Source organism: Passer domesticus, chromosome 2 (genome assembly GCF_036417665.1).
Source record: "Passer domesticus isolate bPasDom1 chromosome 2, bPasDom1.hap1, whole genome shotgun sequence".
Taxonomy (NCBI): domain Eukaryota; kingdom Metazoa; phylum Chordata; class Aves; order Passeriformes; family Passeridae; genus Passer; species Passer domesticus.
Genome location: NC_087475.1, coordinates 51,095,421 through 51,116,492, shown reverse-complemented (window position 1 = coordinate 51,116,492; position 21,072 = coordinate 51,095,421). Strand labels below are relative to the sequence as shown.

Here is a 21,072-nt window from a genome sequence, read left to right as displayed (position 1 = left end):
TTGCCTCTGAAAAGTCAGGGAAAGCTGTTAAGAAGAACTGGGAGCTGGATTCTGAGAAGGTCTGGTTTTGTGATGAAGGGAAGGGGCCAACTGCCAGCAGTCCAAAAGTCTGATTTACAGGAAAACACACATTTGAATTTCTCTCCACCACTCAAGTTTTTGCCCTTGAAATGAGGTATGTTAATGATTATTGTATGAATTAAACAAGCACTGCTATTCCAGGAGCATAGAAAGCTTAACCATTGGTCATGTTATTGGGTTACACTTAAAAGAGTTGCAAGGTTAATCTGAAGTGATAAGAACACGCTTGGCGTCTTATTAAAAAAAATTAACAGACTCAATTAATTTCTCGAGGTGTGAACCACAACTCTGAGAATACTGTTTGATTGCCATAACACATCTGAGATATCTCCAGCATACAGGTTACTCTATGTAAAATTTCCAAGGACAGTGTTTGTTATGTCAGGAAAAAAGACATAAATTTAGTTAGTCTTGCTTGCATTTTAGCTTCTCTGGTACCTCTTTCTTCAGATAAAGGGAGGGGTATAACTGTGGGCCTGCACAGTCTGATGAAACACTAAAGCACTGGAAAACTTTGGCTTGTTTAAAATCACACTGAAAACAGCTACATTTAATGTGTGTAAAATATTTATTGTAAATATAGTGTCTGTTGTGGAAAGATGTCATTTTCAAGAAATACCAGTTCTGACCATGAAAGCAAAAGGCAATACACAGTTGTGAGTTTGCTACAGTAAAGGGCACATCTGAAATTGGGAGCAATTTCCTTTTTTTTACCATCTTTTATTTCACCAGAAATTATATCAGTGGACATGTTCACCACATCTTCATGAAAATTCCTTTCAGACTTTAACTTTACATCTCTCTGCTTAGATTTATTTCAGATAATCACAACATTTCTTAGATACTGTACTTGAAGATTATTTTGTAAAACTGCTGGTTTTGTCAATCAATCCATAATATTTCTTCTGACTTTCTCAAATGCCAAACACATTTGAACTGCTACATTTTCTTTAAAATACAGGTTTTTAAGCAATGGTAAAAATAATTACTGTCATCTCACATAGCTCAGTAACTGCATAAAAAGAAATTCTATCTTTTACTTTGCTTAACATACATTTGCATCAGCCACAAACAGTGTTTTCCTAGGTAGTGAAAGTAGAGACCAGAGGTTCTGCTGGCCATCCCAGCTGAAACGTTCACTTATACTCAAGAGATTCTATGCACAAAACTTATGCCTGTACCCTAATCCAAGACTTGGTTACATATTCAAACTGGATGTGGTATGGTTCTCAGAAAGGGTAAAGAACAGAGAGTTTAAAGAGCTCCCTTCCTTGACAAGATCTCAGTAAAGGTTTCTGGGCTAAGGGACCACAAGGCAGCGCCCAGCTGTTGCTCCAGCCCTGAGGCCAGGCAGCATCATGCAGAGGGAAATTTTTAAATGAATGATAGCAAGTGAAGCTTCAATGCCTAATTAGTAACATTGGGGAAAAAATTCCCAGCTTTCAGTACTTCGACAACTCAATTTTCTCTTCTCACAGCAACAGCAAAAACGCTGCAAGGTACACCTGAAGGAATCCTGTCTGGCAGGAATGATGCATGGGCACCTCATTCCCTCAGTGTGCCCGCAATGATGCAGTTCGACCTATCGAAAATCCAGACTAAAGGCTGCAATGTCCTGCTAATGATTTGCTCTCTACAGAACATTTTCCCATGCCTTGTTGCTTAAAGTGAACCACTCCTTTGCTGATCAGCAAAAACTACTCTGTGCTGCTCTGTATCAGCACCGGGTACCTTTCGAAGCTGTGCCTGTAGAAATCAATTACTCCCAAGAGAATTAATTCAGGATTCTGCTCCCACCATGTCCTGCATGCCCTGCTCCCAGCTGGGGAGATGCTCAGTGACAAGTAGAATTAGAAGGCCTCAAGGCCTGCTCCTGGTCTTGCAAAATTCAACTGCAGGACTTCAAACATCTTGTGCTGGTGAAGGATCAGAGTCTCCCTGGGAAGAAGAGGTTACAAAAGAGCAAATCCGTGTTATCTTTTCACAAAAGATCGCTCGGTACCACCGTGTAATGTGAAAACTCACCAGAAATTTTCTTCCGGCTTACACACAAAATAAATAATTTTACACAGAATATTGTAATGATGACTAATAGTGTATCTCCAAAATACCATGTAAAATACATAAGGCTGAGAACAATGGTGACAAAAAGCACTGAAATGATGGCTTTTCGGTTCAAACAAAGCACAGTATTAAAATTCTGGTGGGTGCGTTTGGAAACAAAAATGGTCAGCTTCTGACTGATGGAGTCACCTCCCTGGCTGAGTGTCAAAATAGGTCAATGGAGCTTTCTTTTCACAATAGCTAGAAGTAAATGGAAACTTTGCTGTGTTCCAGCCTAGATCAGTAGGGAAAGAGACATTCTCCCCGACATGTAGCTTTTATATTTGTTACATGATACTCAGTGATTTTGAATAACAGCTGGCAGGTTTTCAGCAAAAGACTCTTGTCCCCGCAGATGGCACCAGCCCTTGCATGGTCGCACCTCAAACCTTGGAGCCCAGCGATGTAAAACACTGCAGCACCTCAAGGTTCAGCTCAGCCAAGCGTGGCAAGGTCAGCCGGCGGAGCAGGAGGAGGGCGGGGAAGGAGGGTGGGGGTGGAGACGGCAGCCTGACCATAACTCTAGCCACAAGGGCTCAGTTTCTAATGGCAACAATCTCAAAAGCTTCTCTGTGCACAGCTTCATAATTAACTGTTAAATAAAAGTGCTGTGCTGTGAACACTGCTTCCTCCCTTACAAATTCTGACTTCATACCTGGTAGTCTATTAAATAATTCAGCCTGAAAATTCCTAGCACTTAAGCAGGGACTGTAAAATTAAGACATAGTACGGATCTCAACTGTTAAACACAGTGACTTCCTTCACCAAGTATGGCTTGTGATCACTATGTTCCTATGACTTGGAACCACATTTCAATGCTAACACATTGCTAGGATATTTTCTAAATGCATGTCTAGCTTCATCGTGGAAAGACAAACTTGATCAGAGTAATAGATTACAACCACAGGATGTGTGCACAGAAAGGTGGAAGTGGAATGAAGGTCAAAAAAGAAGTGTAACTTCTTTTTCAAACTTACAGCAGTTTTTCCCGAATATGAAATATAATCCTTTTAAAAACAGGCTTTCTGTTGCACAACAAATCTGCAACAAAGCAAGGCTACCAGCAAACGCAGTATTGAGTATTTGACTGCTTTTAAAGGAAACGCAGAACTCATACCACAGTATGAGAACTATTTAGTGAACTAAAACTTAATGCCTCAAAACATCTAAATGAGAACGTATTATTCATCACAATGCTTTCATGATTACAGTTAGCACAAACACATTTCTGATGCTTGCAAACATCGGTGGGAATGTTGATATGTTTACTTCTGTGTAACAGAGATTTGTCTATTTTCCATGGAGCAAACTATTATTTTTCAAACAGTGGAGGAACAGGAAAGCAGATAGCACAAAGAATGGTTGATCTACTATCTGGTTTATAGCTATCACTATTTTTATGCTTTTGGAGAGAATTATATACAATCCACATTAGAGTGAGATTTTAACATTTAATGTGGGATTCCACCATGTTACCGATGCTACAAAACTGTTCTGTGCATGCCCCGGGCACATATATTTCAGTATAGGGTGGATTATGTACTGAATGAGGTGTGGTTCATTGGGTGGTTACGGCAGAGGTTACTTCTCCCATTTGAATTCTTCCCGTACAGGGGTACCCATGGTGCCCTACAGCACCGTATCTGGTTTCTCAGGTAACTGCTCAGTCTTTTTCGGCTCTCCCTTTTCATTTGGTGTGTATGTGCCTCGAGGTGTGGTGCTAATGAAGGGAGGAGGGGAGGAAGAAAAGAGGGTAGGGCTCAGTATGTCTTCCACGACCCTCTTAAAGCTTCTCCAGAGCTAAAATAATGGTAACAGTTTTCGTCTTCTTTTTGAGGAAAAGGACTAACATTAATTAATCAAAGCAGTTTTTTCCCATTCGGCGAGAGGCGTTCAATAGGAGAGTTTTGGCTTCTAGCCACAAGAGCAGGAAAAAAAAAAAGAAAAAAAAAAGAAAAAAAAAAGGAAAATCACCACATCACCTCATATGGTTTCTGCATAAAGTTAAGCTAATACTCTCAGATTTTTTTTTTTTTCCTTAATTGTCCTGCCACCCCGGAGCGGCCCCTTTGCCCGGGGGGAGAGGACGCGGTGCGGGAGAGCCGCCCGGGGCTCGGCGGAGCGAGGCACGGGGAGCTCAGCTTTCCACGGGACGCGCCGCTGCGGCTCCAGCCTCTCCCCTCCCCTCCCCGCCCTTCCCTCCGGGCCGGTGGCGAGACCCTGGCCTCGCCCCTCCCGGCACAAGCGGGAGCTGTGTGCGGGCCCGGCCGGAGCCGCCTTTGTCCGCCCCGCACCCGCCGCGCATAACAACGACCCCGGCCCGCCCGGGCCCGCCCCCGGTTGCCGCGGCAACGGCGGGGCCTGAGGGCGGCGGCGGCCCTTCCCTTCCCTTCCCTTCCCTTCCCTTCCCTTCCCTTCCCTTCCCTTCCCTTCCCTTCCCTTCCCTTCCCTTCCCTTCCCTTCCCTTCCCTTCCCTTCCCTTCCCTTCCCTTCCCCGGCAGCCCCGCATGGCTGCGCCGAGCGCTCTCGGTGCGGAGGCTGCGGCGCCCCGAGGCAGCGGGATGCCCGCAGATGGCAGTCCTGTTTCGGTGCCCCTGCTAGGTGAAAGCGATGGAGGCACTGCTGCCGCGGCGCTCTGCTGAGTGCTGCTAAGCGCCCCCCTTCACTAATGCAGCTGGGGGCCGGACACAGAAATCACGTCTCCGGAGGTTTCCGCAGCGTCTCGCTGCCCTTCTCTGGCTCGCCCGGGTTAGCTCGGGGCTCCGCACGCTGAGTAAGGGACAGGCTGAGCTGCTCTTTCGGCTGCAGACCGTGGGCAGCTGTGCCGGGTGCTGCTGATCCCAGGCTGAGCCCTTGCCGATGACTCACTGCGTGTGGACATCTGCTCGGGGAGCTGCTGCGCTCCCTCCTGTGTCCCGGAGCTGGATTTCCATCCTGACGTTTTTCAGCTCCAGACAGGGTTGTATTTAGAAACAATTTTCTGCTGGGAAGAGTTAAATTGCCGGCTTTATCCAGTTATATAATATTTTCTAGTTTTTGTGTGTTGGGTTTTTTCCCCTTTAAGATTTGTCATCGCAGACCAAAAATAAAGCAGAAGAGAGCAGGAAAAAAAAAAATCTGGGCTGAACTGCACTATGAGATCATTCGTGGGATAGGTTTTGATTTGGTAAGCTATTTAAAATGAAATTGGAGAGAAAAAAAAGAGGATAGGAGATTAAACACTACTTTAAAAAAAGGTAAAAGTCAGCAAAAATAGGACTTAAGCCAAATAGCATAAATTAATTTCATTAGGAATTTTGCTACTGTAAAAGCAATAAGCAGTTCAGACTAAGAGGGGATATGTACCCTGCAGAAGAATCGTGTTATGTACGCTCAGTCGTAAATTAAAGTGAAGCCCTGGCACTCGGAAGAGTGGCACTGCTCTCCTGTGTGCTTTCACTGTATCTCACCACTTAGTGTATTGTGTCATTTGCATTATGTAATGCCTAAAGTACCCCAAAATACTAATTCTCTTAAGACATTGCTGTTTATTTAAATACCTGATCCCGAGCATTTAAGAGGGTGATACCGATTAATCCTCACGATTAATGATCCTAATGTCTGGTTTCCTAGGTAGATGATTTTAGAGAGCATTTGTACTGAAAAAAAAATGCCACTCTCAGCTGCCTTTTTGGTTGAACTTAGCAATGTATTGCTATTGTACTTAGCAAGGTTGCTATCACACAAAATGAATGAAAAGTGACAAAAAGCAGAGACTGAAGAAGAGCACTGGGAATTTTAAAAGACTTTCAGTTCAGCACTACCATTTTTCTCTTTTGCTGTGTTCTCACCAGCTGCTTAAACAACTGCTGCAGGCAAGCCAGGTTGTGCAGGTGGAGGCGGTGTTTAGCAAGGCATGCTGCTTTACTTCAGTCACCTGTAAAACAAGATGATCTGCAATGTTTGGATAAATTCAGTTGTTCTTACTATTTCCTTTGTCACCTGCATTATCTGAAGTGCAGCTTGGAGTATCTACATGTGAGTTAAGTAGTAAGTGTTCTGTCAGTATTCATGAAGCTGGGATAGTCTTCTTGTGTGAGTTACTTCTTAAAAGCACCTCTTTTTGTCAAGCAAATCAAGAAAAGTCATGCCTACAATTTCTTTTCTGTGACACTCTGTAAAAAGGGAATGTAATAAATCAGGGAGTTGCACAAGTATATATGGATATGGTGGGGAGGGAGGAGCAGTCTGGAGAAGAAGTTTCAGAGAAACTCAGAGAAGGTCCAGCCAGGATGCTGACAAGGTCATAAGAGAAACAGAACTGAGAAAGAATCTAGAAGCCTTACCAGAGACCTACTGCTTACCCCAACATTTCAAAATGGGGGTTTGACTTTGAGAAATAAGTACAAAAAGGAATTATCTATACTCTGTGGTTCCCAAGGTATTTGAGAATGCCTTTAATGTTTCCACTCTAAAAGAGGGTTAGTTCTTTTCTCTGCACGCTGCATTTCAAAGGCAGTCCCCTAGAGTGAGGTTCAGCTTTGGCTTCAAGCACAGAAATTTAGTTATGGGAATGTGAGTGAGGTGTCTTAACTTTCCATTGCAGACAGTGGGGTGGGTTTCCTGTTCCTCCACAGGAGCCATGTGAGCCTTGTGCTTTCATACATCGAAAGGAGGCTTTTGAATGCAGCACCACGTGGCTTCTGGAGAGACAGCCAGAGGGCAGGCAGGGTTAGCAAAGACAACCCGATGGCACAGGATGCCTATTTAGGCAACTGAAGCTAACCCAGTACATTCAAAGGAATTTGTACCCTAAAGTAGGCTTTTGTTTTAAAGACTTTGGTTTGGTCAGCTGAGTAAGTCTGTGTGCTCCTGCTTGCACAGGCAAGACCTGCAGTGACCACGATATGTGGCTTGGACACCTAACTCACACCAAGGTGTCCAAGGACACACCAAGGCTTAGGACCTTAAATTCAGGCATTGAACTCTCTCCTTGCAGACCTAATTTACTTGACTAAACTCTTGTGGGTAGCATTGTGTGAGACAGCACTGTCAGTTATCACATGGGACTCCTAAAAAATACCCACACCTTCTGGAGTGGCAGCCTGTCCATGCACCCAGCCTGTCTGGAACTCCTTTCCTCTGAAAGCTTGCCTCTGAAAACTCAGTTTGTCAATAATTTTTCTGAGAAAACACTCCTCTTTAAGATTACCTTTTTCCATCCACAAAGATATTTTATACACAGACTCAATCTTTTCTAAAAATTTAAGCTATCTAAGCCTAAATATGAAAGAACTAAAACAAGAGCTTTCTTTTCCAGATTCTTTATTGCTATAGAAATGTTAAATGGATAAAAAGGGTGTAGAAGGGAGCCTGGGTGCCATTTAAGAAACTGAAAAATGTGAGAATATAAAAAACATGTTGTTCTGTGAAGTCAAATGTTGATCAAAACCTTTAAAAGCAGGGCCGAAAGCACTTACCTTGAGTGGTTTCATTCAGGAAAGGACTCCAAATGAAGAAGGGTGAAGGAAAATCAGTGACAATAAAATAAAAGTATACAGACACTGGGAAGAAATATGGGGAAAAATAGCAAGCAAACATGCTTTTCTAAAAAGGCAACACAGAGAAAGAAAATCTGATATGTATGGGACATATCCTCAGAGACTATTCACTATTGAACTTAACATAAATTTTAATAGAAGGGAGGGAGAAGACCCATCCCTAGCTGCAGAGATTTCCTACCACTTCCTTCCTTTATGACATTTCTTTATATCCATTCCCTCAGAGAAACCTTCTCACTGTTAGCTCCAGAATTTCTCTTATTCTTCCACCTTTTTTTACCTCTGAAAATGAAAAAACTTCCTCTACCTTCAGAGGACCTCTTTTATGTGACAGAAAGTCGGGTCATCTTTTTATTCTTTTCAATGTTTTATGAGAAGCTTGGCAGGCTTCACAGATTCTTTAAGTTTCAGGACTGCAAGAGAAGCAACTCAACCTTATGCTCTTGTGCCAAGACTGAATGCACTTTTCCTGGTGCAATTTTTAAGCCAGCCACTCAAATCCTCCAACCTTTTCACCTTTTCACATCAATATCAGGTTGAACTCTCAGCTGCCATAGATGCTATCACATCTAGGCAAGAGTTAAAGCATTTACAGCAGGACTTCAGTGGAATTGCATTGCCTGAGCCCAAACTGCTGATCCAAAATCCAGCTGTTAATCTGCTGCCTAGCTTGATTAGGTGCCTTCATGTAGCACTGTGAAGTTCTTGAGACACTTAGAGCCAAATGAAAGAGCTCAATACCTTTCGTCTAAAGGGGAAGTTTGGGAAAGCAGGCTATGCTCCATCTACAAATGCTTGAGGGACCCAATATGTCAAATATTTTTGGAGCGTGCCTAATGGATTAGACCTCACGAAAATGCAATGGATGCTTTCCCCTGAAACACAGCTGAAGAGGAGGCAGAAGTGCTTCCATGCCAAATACACATACACGCATGCATGCACACCAGATACATCACCAAATGTTCAGGACGCTCTCACCCCCAGGAATGGGGAACGTAACACTCTTCTCAGCCTGAAAAATACAATGGGCATTAACTGTGTTTCACTCATTTAACTCTGTTCTGCTAGAGGTAAGGACCGAAGCCTACAGATTCCGTATTCCTGCTGATCACCACAGCCTCAAAATTACAATCTCATGATGTATCAATGCTCTTCCTTGCTTTGCTGTACAGAAAGATGGAAAATCCATCCATTCTGGTTAGTTATGTGACTGATTATTGGAACCTTTATTTATCAGGTTGGTGATGTGGGTTGCACTCTTTGCTGGGAGAAGCTGGAACCTGAATTTTGAATTATGAAATTGAAATATGGACATCATACCTTATGTTAAAAGTGGGCGTTGGCACCACTTCTGTTGTGTTTTTAAAAGAACAAATAAACCCCAAACCAAAACAAAAAAAACACCAATCCAAACACATGAGTTCTGCTACATTTCCTCAAGAAAGAATCAGGATACCATGTTTTTAAAAGACAGAGGAACTTTTCTGTAGCCCTGACTAATCCAAGTTCTGCATAGGGATGGATGTGAGGTAGTCTTGTGTTGTCAGTACACACATTTCTTACTCCTTGGCTCTCAGTAGCTCCTCACTCAGGGTGCCGGCTGTTTGAAAACAGTGTTGAGAAGTTCTTAAGGATTCCTGCCTGGAGAACAGCTTAACATCGATTTTGAGGGCAAAAGCATGGACATGCTGCATCTAAATATGAAGTGACCACATTATTATCTACTTTTTCCTAAACTGTTTTTGTTACAAATGTTGCCCTGAATCTTCCTCTTTCTGCTCATACTTCTCTCCTACAAATCAAGGAAAGGAGATATTTCTTTGATCAGTCTCAATCCTTTCATAGATATCCAGTCATCCTTCATTGCCATGTGACTTTGTGATAAACTTAAATTGTCTTACCAGGTGGTCGACTGTTTGGTTACCAGCCCTACTTGGGTGGGCTGGGCATCCATCTGAACAACAAATTACCAAGGGATAACAATCCTCCACTGTTTGTCCTATATCAGTTCAAACAGGAGGCAAAACATCAGGAGGGGCACAGACCAACCTTATAATCAAATATTTGCACAGAAACAGAAAACAGAAAAAAAATATTTATCAATGGTCACTGTTCAGCTAATACTGCTTTTAAAATTAGTAATTACCTACAAATTTTTGATACATTTTCATCCGGTATAATGTTGTTTTCTCTCTCTGAAGAATTTATCTTTATGGTAATTTTCTACTGTACATTCTGAAAGGGCACTTTCACCTTTATTGCTTCAGAAATTTGAATCTGGACTTAACCAGAGAGATCATCCATCTGTATTTAAAATCTGACATCCCATGGGCTTTTTTCATTGTGTCCATCTGCTGACAGGAGGAGTTTTAGCTAGAGTCTGAGTTTGCATACTAGGGCATGTGGAGAAGCAAATTACTAGGTAAGAAATTACCATTCTTCAGAGTTCTCTATTTTTTTATTTCCATTTTCTTTCCCAGTAAGAAGCACAAAGATAAGTGGCAGCACATGGCTTGTAGCTGCCCTATTATAGCAGCCCTCCCAGGGGCCGGTTCAAAAGTCATAGTTCTGATACTAGGTAATCTGGCAAGAGGATTTCAATGGGTGGATGAGAGAATAACATCTGCCTTTCAAATCTTACACTTGCCAACATAGGCATGTGAGTTTTTTTTGTTGTTCCAAGAACCTCTCAAGCATAGAGAAGGTAAAAGTCCTATGAATTGGAACCACCTGCTTGAACTAAAGTTTTGGCAAGCTCCTGTGTTCCTGGAGCTGGTTCAGAGTATTCTGAGCTGTGTGGAACGGGAAAAATCCACAAAAATTACTTACCGCTCCATAAATATTTTTGATACTGTTGTGTTCAGATGGGAAGAGTGTAGAGAACAAGCCTAGTAAGTGTGAAACACACACCGTGTCTGTATGACCACTCCCTTTACTTCACAGTCTGTTGTATTCCTATCTTAGACAAGAGAAACAGAGCTTAGAGATCAAGAGGCAAGCCACTTTCAGACTTGTTGCTGCAAAGAACACAGAGGACTCATTTGCTGTTTTCCTGAATCCTCTATTTCATGGTCTCAGTATTTGTTTTGGAGAGCTGAACTGGATGATGTTGAAAGTTTCTGAGAGTCCTGTTATACTTTGTGTTATAGATTTGTGTATACAGCCTGCATACACCATACCACTTCAGTATGAAGGGCTCCTTTTTAAACCAGAGGCTTGTTATGAACCTCATAAAATAGCCTTGCTAAAGGATTGCTCGTTTATCCTTCAAAAGAAAGACAATGGAATGTCCTCAAATAGTGGTAAATTTGTGTTAAAATGGCAGAACTATGAAAAGAGCACATTTTCTATATATTTTGTTTTCTCAAGCTGGATGAAAACCATATCTACCACTCACAAAATTAAGGCATTGTACCTTATAATTTACATAATTAAAAATTGAACCACATAAGTTCTTTTAACCATGGTGCTAAAATGTGCTGTAAGGCATTTCAAACAAACCAAAGGTCTCTTTGATCTGAGGACACTCATAGCCCTTTTGAGTGCTGACATGCCCATAAATGCTTAATTTATGCAAAGTGAAATGTTCTTCAGAGAGAACCAGAAAGTCTAAGACAGAATGCCATTGAATAGACTGGTTAGGATGTTCCCCAGGAGGTTCAGATGGCTGCTCTGAATCAGTCATGAGAGATGTTAATGCCCATATCTCTGTAGCCTTCAGTCAGGGCATGCCGTGTCATTACTTTTATGAATTTTTTAAGTGATGTGGACAGTCTTAGATTTTTTCTACTCAGCTTGTGTTGGTTGGTCAGATTTTCTGCTGAGCTGCTCCACCAGCTGTAGAGGAAGTGCAACAGAAATAGGTTTCTAACATTTGTGCCCTGATGCCTAAAGCTGTGTGATATCACTGCAAGCTCTTGAGGATATCACACTTTCTTTTGTTAGAAATGCCTGTAATTAGAGTGATAACTCAGGGTCAATCAAGAAGTTTAATGTGACCTCAAAGTATTTGTATTTTAATTATGGAATTACTGTGGATTTTTTAGAAGAGTTACTTTAATCTCAGCTCGTGTGTGCTTTTCAGCTTTCTGAGTATGAATAGACTCCAGCACTGACTTTTTCCTTTGTCCTTTCCAGTATATTTGCTGGATTTAAATTGCATGTTATTCTTTCTTTAAAGTAGATACTTATGATCTATCTTTCCTTGGCATTAGCACCAGCACTGGCACTTTATAGTGCCTCAAGCATTTAATCACATCCTTCCTCTGAACTTTAATCTGGTGGGCATAATTTACCTCTCCAGGGAAAAGTTAAGTACATAAAACAATTTAAAAAAACATTGAGAGCCTGTTTGCCCTTAATTAGAAAGCACAAGGGATGTATGAACTCAGACAAAACAATAAGATTCATGTATGCCATTTTGACTTAATTTTGTTACCACTCTTGGGCATTCTTTGGAGGATGTGATCAACATCCTTCAGTGTATGCTAAATTTCCTTCCATGAGATACTTGCCAACCTACATCATGGAACAAGTCTATACCTCTGCTGGGGATATGGGTCATTTTCTATTCATGCAGTATGTTCATTCTTTCAGTCATTAAAATTACCAGTTATCCTTTTTCTTATAGGCACTATTTCTCTCTGTCCATTGACCAGCCATAACATTTTCTTTATAGGTGCTTGAAGGCTATCTCCAGTTTGTGAATTGTTGGTCTCTTCAAGTTCAGACTGGAAAAGCTGGTGTTTGCCTGAACAATAGGGAGTTCTTTTTTTCTGTGCTAGTAGGATAATCATAGCTTAGCAGCTGTTAATTGTCAGCCTGTACTAGAAGGCTTCTTGTCCAGATCTCTTAGTTTTAAATCAGTGGCAGGGCAGAAGATAGAAGGGATTCTAAGTACAGTCCACATTCAAATGATTTGCTCTCTGACATAGAACCCTTAATTCCCTTGGTACAGAAAGATCCCCAAGTTGTCTCACCTAGAGGTGTTTTTCAGAGCTGCTGAGAATTGACAGTTCTCACGGTTTTCAGTTCATAGTATGGTATCTCAGCATGCTTGAAAATTAGGGCAATGTTTTTCTAGATGTCTGTGTGAGAAGGGTCCACAAGTCACTTTAACCCACCCATCATTGTGGTATTTTGAGTGCTGAAGTAATGATATGGTTACTAAGATACCTTGGATTACTTTAGAGGTCTGCTGAAATTACCTGGTTCCATCAGTGCAGAGATCAGTTTGCTGAAGTTCTTAATCTGAGTGCAGATGCTTCTTGCATTGTGTGATTGTTGGAAGAATTTCTTAAAATTTAAATGTATACATTTAGGTTACTTTCACAGTGTTTAATATCTAAGGTTCCTCATAGATTATAATCTTGGAACATGTATTCATGAACACTCTAGAAATGGTTAAAAAGACCCCAAAACTTTAATACAAAACTGGAAGTTAGTTTTGTAAACAAGAAAGAAAAGACCTTTATAAGATAATACTATGATAAATATGCATAGAAATTTTCACAAAAGACAAGCATAACTTACTGTTTCCTCTGCAGTTAAAAATAAAAAAATCTGATACAGAAGGAAAAATAAATGTATTACTACATTTTAATTCAAAATTTATCCATATCTTTCTTTAGTACCCACAAAAGTGATATTGAAGAAACCAAACAGACACATGCAGAGGACTATGATTTAATGCCTGGAATAATCAGAAAAAATATCCTGCCATCTCCAATCAAGTTTAGCCTGTATATTATGGTGAAATTCTGCAAGAAAAAACAAAGAAGCTGTCATCACGTCTAATGGCTTTCTTACATTCAGAATCCCCTCTGGAATAATAATTACATCAGTGCATCCGTACTGATGTATCTCTGCTCTGCCTGCTCCCACTGTTGTGCCTGCGCTGTTAGATGTTACCTATGATTTATGTCAGGCGTCTGTAGCGTGCTGTGCTGCATTGGTGGCTGCACATTTCCATATGGATGGGTATCCCGCCGTTCCTGGCACTGCTCCCAAGCCCTGCTGAATTCCAGGCCAGTTTTATACTAGATTGCAAGGTGTGTTTAAAGGCATGGGGAATTGTGGGGATGGGAATCAATTGTTTGTAACTGAGTTCTGCTGTATTTCACAACTCAGTTGATCAAACAGTGTGCCCAAGCACATATATACATACATATACATATACTTTTAAATTTTTTTAATTGAATTTTTTGGGTTTTTTACCCAGGCACATATACATGGGTAAATTTTCACCACAAGCAGCTTTGTGTGCAGATCTGAATGTTGTAACCATGTACCTGAAAACAATTTAGATATTAATTAAAGTGTTTCAAGTTCTTACAAAGTTCATTGAGTTTTAAGAAGTTCTAAGTCAAGGTCCCTCTGGGGAATCCACTGGAATCAGTAATTTATGTCATACTGAAATGACATCTGTATCTACTTGACAATCTTGGACTTTTTTAATGCCTTAAATAACTTAATGGAAAGTGTACACTAGCTTTGGGCTACTAATGGCACTCATCCTTAATGATAAAGAGCAATTACTTTCACTGCAATTATTACTGCTGTTTTTGTTGTTGTTATTGTTGTATGACCTAGAAATCTTTCCTTCTAACATGTTTACACATTTGAATGACGGTCTCCTTCCTTATGTCACCTATTACAATACAGACATTGAACAATACTCACCATGTTACCAGTATGCTATTCTTCTGTCTTGAGAATGCAAATTCCAAGAACCAGGGAGAAAACAGCACTGCAAAGGATTGCAGTCATCACAGGAATGGTGTGGTTTGTGTTCTTTAGCGAAATAAATTGGTTTTGAGAAACCCAAGCTTATATGTTCCTGATTTTATTTCTGGTGGGAGGATGGAGGTTGGCATTTCTAGCACTTCAGGGACTCATAAAAAATACTAAGACAGTGAGCAAGTTAGGAATCAGCTGGAAATTGTTCCTGGCACATCTTACATTTTTTTCCATGATAGCAATGTATCAAAACAAGTCAGCTGTGCTATACCAGGAATCACATATAACTTGATAACAGGCCTCCAGTCAGACAACATCATCTGGTAAAATTTGTCTTCGGCCACAGATGCCTCAGAGGGAATGTTTTATATTGACAACTTCAGCATGAGCAAGGAAGCAGTGACACTCTGTAGTTTGAGCATTGTATGTTATATTTTCTTTTATTTAGCCTTCACATCTCTCACCCTGTAATTGCTTTCTGCTTTTGGTTTGGTGATGATCCAGGTTACATAAAGACTGTTTGACTGGAAAGATTTGGATGAACTCCCGGTGTCTGAAAGGTAATCTATGTGAAATGGCAGGAAACAATTTTTCTCCCCCCAGACTTCTTCAGCAAACCAAGTAAACCTTTTGCTTCAGCGGCTTCCACTCTCCTTGTGTCTGCCAGAGTGACTAATCATAGCAAGAAAGTGGCTTCCCAGCACCTTCTCTCTCCTCAATGAAACATCCACCACTGTCCTGTGAAAACTTTTACCAGATTCACTGTGGAGTTTTCTTTTGTAGCTGGAAAAGACATTTTATACATCTACAGTTCTGTCTTGCTTAATTTACTGTAGTGTTCACTGTAACGAGTCACTGCTGCAAACATGTTTCCCAGGTAAGGAACCTGTCATCTTATCTCTGCTACAACACCTAAAAGGGTTCTCCATTGGGTGTGAGTAGGACGCTATTTTGTCCTTAGTTTCTCTGCCTTATCCTGCCAGCTTATGCATACATTTTGAATTCATAGTACTATAAGTAGATGTGCCTCCTGTTGATAAACAGTTTCAAATCCAGAAATCCCTAACTGCTTTTCCAGACAGCACTTCTTATCCGAAGTTGAACACAGCTCCAAGGAGTAATCTATAAAGCAATCAGTGGTACTGTTTCATAATAAATCCATTTGCAAGCAGTTTGCTCCCGGTTCACGAGTGACTTCCGTGGTAACATGTTTGTTCTTGTGCTGTTGGCATGATCTTATGTCAGATTGATGGGGCTGAATGCCCATTTTGCACACCAGTTTAACTTCAAATGAAACTCAGTGTTATGGGACTATTTACATATTTCCATTGTAGAAGTGCTTTTTAAAGCTGCTTATACAAACTAGCTGTGCAGGTTAAATGTGTGCAGCACTGCAGACAGAGTGTAGAAGGGGGAAGCTTCAGATTTGATGAACCTCTTCTCAGACATAACAGTAATGTCACTTATGTTCAAATGCAGTCCACAATTCTCTGCCAAACATTGCAGCAAGCTGCATGAAGAGTCAAGAGTTTATTTCACAACAGGAGAGGCCATTCACAGTTTATGTTTCTATTTTTTATTCTAACTGGACTACTGAGTACAAATGCCAAAGAGCTATCATTTTGATTTTGCAAAAGAACTGTCACTGTTCTGTGGTAACCTAATGCAGAAATGCTGCTTCACTTTTCTCTGCACTACCTTTTTTCTTAATGAAGGTGTAGTCCATAAAGGGAGTGAGAAGGATAATAAGTTCTCTTTCTTTTCTGGCACTAGCTTCATTGGCTTTCTTTTGATCCAGGATGTGAATAGTAGATATGGTTAGGAAAATGTCCATGTTGATTATTATGAGGTAATTTTAAATAGTCTTCTCATTTCCAGTCTTCTTTTTCATCCTAAACATTCAGGTTGTATCTGAATCCCATCTCACCTTCATTTATTTGATCCTTTTTTAAAATAGGTTTCAAAAAATCCCCAGCTCCCATAGAAGCACAGTGTAATTTAATTAATTGTATAAAAAAGTCAAGATCTACAGCAATGAGCATCATAAACCCCAAAAATAAAGTTCTATGGGAATGACTAGTTCATGGAGAAAAAAAAAGGAAATTAGCTTCACCCCACCAAAATTTAGAAAAAAACCTTTTGAACAAATTTTTGCAAAAAATGAAGCTTAAACTACTTTATCTGTCACAAAGGTCAAACCTTTGCAGAAGGATTTAATTATTAATATCTATAATATGCATGATTATATTTTGTCTAATATGATAAAAGAAAATATGTTCCATTCATGAAAATAATAAAATGTAGCATAATCAAGCCTTCCTTCCTTCCTTCCTTCCTTCCTTCCTTCCTTCCTTCCTTCCTTCCTTCCTTCCTTCCTTCCTTCCTTCCTTCCTTCCTTCCTTCCTTCCTTCCTTCCTTCCTTCCTTCCTTCCTTCCTTCCTTCCTTCCTTCCTTCCTTCCTTCCTTCCTTCCTTCCTTCCTTCCTTCCTTCCTTCCTTCCTTCCTTCCTTCCTTCCTTCCTTCCTTCCTTCCTTCCTTCCTTCCTTCCTTCCTTCCTTCCTTCCTTCCTTCCTTCCTTCCTTCCTTCCTTCCTTCCTTCCTTCCTTCCTTCCTTCCTTCCTTCCTTCCTTCCTTCCTTCCTTCCTTCCTTCCTTCCTTCCCCCATTCCTTCCTTCCTTCCTTCCTTCCTTCCCCCATTCCTTCCTTCCTTCCTTCCTTCCTTCCCCCATTCCTTCCTTCCTTCCTTCCTTCCTTCCTTCCTTCCTTCCTTCCTTCCCCCATTCCTTTTCTCCTTCCCCTTTTCTCCTTGTCTCCTTTTCCCCTCTTTTTTCAGGGTGAACTTTATGTTAAAAGTCTGCCATAGGAAGTTTCAGTTTTGAATAAAGAGTGCTTTTTTACTGGAAAATTTTGAACCCCTTCAACCCAGAATGAAGTTAATAAATTTTCAAAGCAGAGCTTGTGTAGTGTTCCATAAATAAAGCTCAGGGCAAGGGAATGTACTGCAAATATTGAACAAATAGCTGCTTATTCATTTCAAAGTAACCATCTGCTTTAACGGGGAAAGGTCTTGTAGAAAAAAAACCCCATGAACCTATCTTTAATGGCTGAGAGGGACTGAACATGTAAACACTGTGCAGAATCAATGATGACATTTTCTGACTTTTAACAGCTTTCTTCATAACCTTTATTTTAATATAGTTCTTCTGTATAAAGTGTGCGTATATGCATTTATAAAAACTTACATATCTGTACATATTTATGTACATGTTTTAACAGTACATGTTTTAAATGTGAATAAGCTGTACATGTTTTAAATGTGAATCATCTGCCATGCCATGTATGCCAAGTGGGCTCTTCCCACTGCCTTGTTCAGTGCAGCTGGACCCGAGTGCCACGAGGGCTGCAGGGAGAAAGGCGAAGGCTTAGGCCTCACTGAAATGGGTGATCCAGCGTGAGGCTGCAGGAAGGATGTGTGGTACAGGCAGTTAAAGACCCCTGTGTGTGTTCTTCACTGAGGCAGAGATATGAAAGAACTGGGGTCTCAAACATGGTAACTGAGTAGTTCTGGAAACCACAGTGCAGTTGCTGCTGTTTCCTAGGGGCAGAAAGGCAGTGCATTTCTCTAGTGTAGCTGGCACTCTATAGTGATGGTGTACACCATTTTTATCTGTCTCCTTTGTGGCACACCATTCAACAGTGTGCAACAGGGACAAGTCTCTGTTTCCCGCTCTTCAGCAAAACAGTAGGAAATAACACAGATCATACAAAAAAAGACATTAGGTACATATCATCCAGGATACTGCTTCTTCTAAACAGAGGTTTAGGGACATAATTTTTAAAAAGCAATAAGAATAAACAGTCTTGAGTATGATGTCTCACCCGTGGTTTAGGAATATCCTGAGGCAGGTTACACATCATACCTGTTGATCGAATACTCACTGGTGGAAGCACGAATATGTCTAATGCTCTTTGGAATCTGTCATAACATCCATCATTGTTTAGCACCCAGCCTTCCTGAGGGAGCAAATTCCTCAATGCCCCATGTATTGTATGAGAAAGGACACCCTTTTTTTTGGTTTGAACTTCTTGCCTTATTACATAGAACATAAAGCTGGCAGAAACGTGTAGTGTCCTGCTTGCAGTGGTGGCTGCTAGGGTGTTTAGGCACACAGGGATATGTGGAATTTCAGTGTGATGTGTCACCTCACACCACAGCCGGTAAAACACATTCCAGTGCTGTAAATAATGCGCTTTACTGTGTATCACCTTCAGATGGCTCTTTTTGAAGTGGATGAGTCCTAATCTTTGTCACTGCTACTCCATGTGCAAGCTTGTGTGTATAATTTATAGCATACTTTCCTAAAGTGGGTTTATGTGCTCTAATTGCCATTTCATCCATTATTTTCTTCTTGATAATATTTAAATTGATCAAGCACTACCAAATCTGACAGAGGGGTAATGATCTCATAAAAATTATACGTTTCATAACTACTGGTGGTTGACTTTTGGTAGACTCATAAACTGATTCTCCATTTCGACAAGCATTTTCATTTTAAACTGACAATGTCACTGAAAGCATTCCTTCCCTCCCAGCACTTGAACTACCAGTGAACCAGACTGGGGAACTAAGCCAACTAAACCAAAATAGTAGTAGACAAAAAAATGGAGAAAAAAATGTGTTAGTGCTTACATGGGTACATACTAAAAGGGCTTCTCCTGTTCCTTCCTCTAGGGCCACCTGATGCTGTTCAGAAAGATTGCTGAAGGAGAGCCCCAGGAAAGGCCCTCAGCCCAAATTCAGCACTAAAGTGCTCCATCTCACCTGACAAGTGGCCAGTCACTGGGGACATTACCCCATGGCTTCAGCAACACAGCTCTGTCTGCTGCCTCGTGTCAGAGACAGCGGCCAGGATATGGGGTGGGAGCGGGGAGATTGGGAAATAGGCAGAGGAGAATATGGAGGCACAGAAGACAAATCCATAGGAAATGAGGCTGTGCTAGCTCTGCTGTTGGAACAGTGTGTTGCTCATCTGCTTAGGCTGTGTGCCACCAGAGGTGTATGGGGAAACAAAACAGGCAAGATAATTATTGTTTACTATGCCTTACTTACCTGTTTTCCTACTATTCTGTTGTTTATTGTAATTTTTTTCCAGTTTGTCTGATACTGTATTAAATATATTTCTCTGTACCTCCCAAGATCATCCTTGGACTTCTTTGAAATAAACATGATCCCATGTCAGCAAAGACATTTCCTGTCTCAGCTGGAACCAGATGTCTCAGTTGTTTTTATACTTATGGAGGATTTAAGTGAATGTGTTGAGAAGTGTTATTTTTTTAAATACAATGCTCTTTAACAACTAGAATTTTGCAATAAATGCAGCAGAAACAGATCCATAAAAAACCAAAAATATGTTTCTGTGACAAGGCAGGAAAAGCAGTAAAATTTTGTATATTTCCTATGCATATGTGTAATTGCAAAACACATCATCATGCAGGGGACCAAGCTGTGTGTTTCTTATAAGAGGCATTGTAGAGGAGAAAGTTAGCAGCAGTAATGGTCTTAAAAAAATGCATTTTGAAGAGTCCTAAATGAATATTTAGACATCATTCCCCAAATGGTGGCTGTATTTTTTTTATAAAGTAGTTTCACAAAAGTCATCTATATGTGTTTTACACTAGTTAAGTTTTGGATTGTTGTTGTTGATGATGATGATTTAGCTATTTTAACAGTCTGTTATTCTGGTAACTGTAATATATTTAGGAGTGATAACATTTTTTTTGACATTAAAATTAATCTTTTTTCACCCAAAGTATATCTTAGAAATTGTTTTCTACTAGCCTTGGATTGATAAGTAAGATGAGAGGATGCTTGCACAATTCTTATTGAATTGCTTATTCTCTACTACTTTGTCACTGCACATCAAGCTTTGATTATATCTGCATGGATAACTGCATGCAACATTTTGGAAAAGCTGGATGGTCTGTGTGGCTTGTCCTTGGATGAATCAAATTGCTGTCCCTGAAAATAGAGACAGCTCACGCCTGTTTCCCTGTCCTAAGCAAATTCCCTGTCTGCCACATTTTTGTCATGATCAAAGTCATATTGATGTTAGTTGTTTACACAGCAGCTGATCTCAAGAGGTCATATAGAAGCTGGGAAATTTCTTTTCACAAAAATGGAGACAGCCATATATTGATTTAATTGGAGTATATTTGGTGTCTGTAATTATCATACAGTGTGTGAACTTGGATCCATTAATGATCCAATTCTTCCCAGATACCCTTGATAAAGAAGACTTTGTTAAAGGTTGTATGCCATGTGGTCATATGATTTTTGAATGGGCTTAATGTCATTAGTCTAAATGCAAGAAAGTTGAATTAGCAAAAAACCTATAGGTATGGCAAGAAGAATGAAGAACTAATAGAGGCAGCTCATCATAGCCAACTCTCTGAAGGACTGCATATTTATGCTTCAGTAAATAACACAGAATTTGCATGGATTGAAGCTCCAAGGTGAAACCAGGAAATGTTACATTTGACCTGTTTTGCTGATCCCTTTACCCTCTCAAGTCTGACTGTGACACGCTTTAGGAGATGAGAGGGTCTCTCA

General features: G+C 40.6%; 1 long non-coding RNA gene across 1 annotated transcript; it reads left to right on the top strand.

The window, feature by feature from the left end:
* Positions 1-4,685: 4,685 nt before the first annotated feature.
* Positions 4,686-20,004, top strand: LOC135293908 (uncharacterized). The gene is made up of 3 exons (XR_010356024.1): positions 4,686-6,201; positions 13,355-15,022; positions 19,195-20,004. It is a non-coding gene; the product is annotated as an uncharacterized LOC135293908 (long non-coding RNA).
* Positions 20,005-21,072: the final 1,068 nt, after the last annotated feature.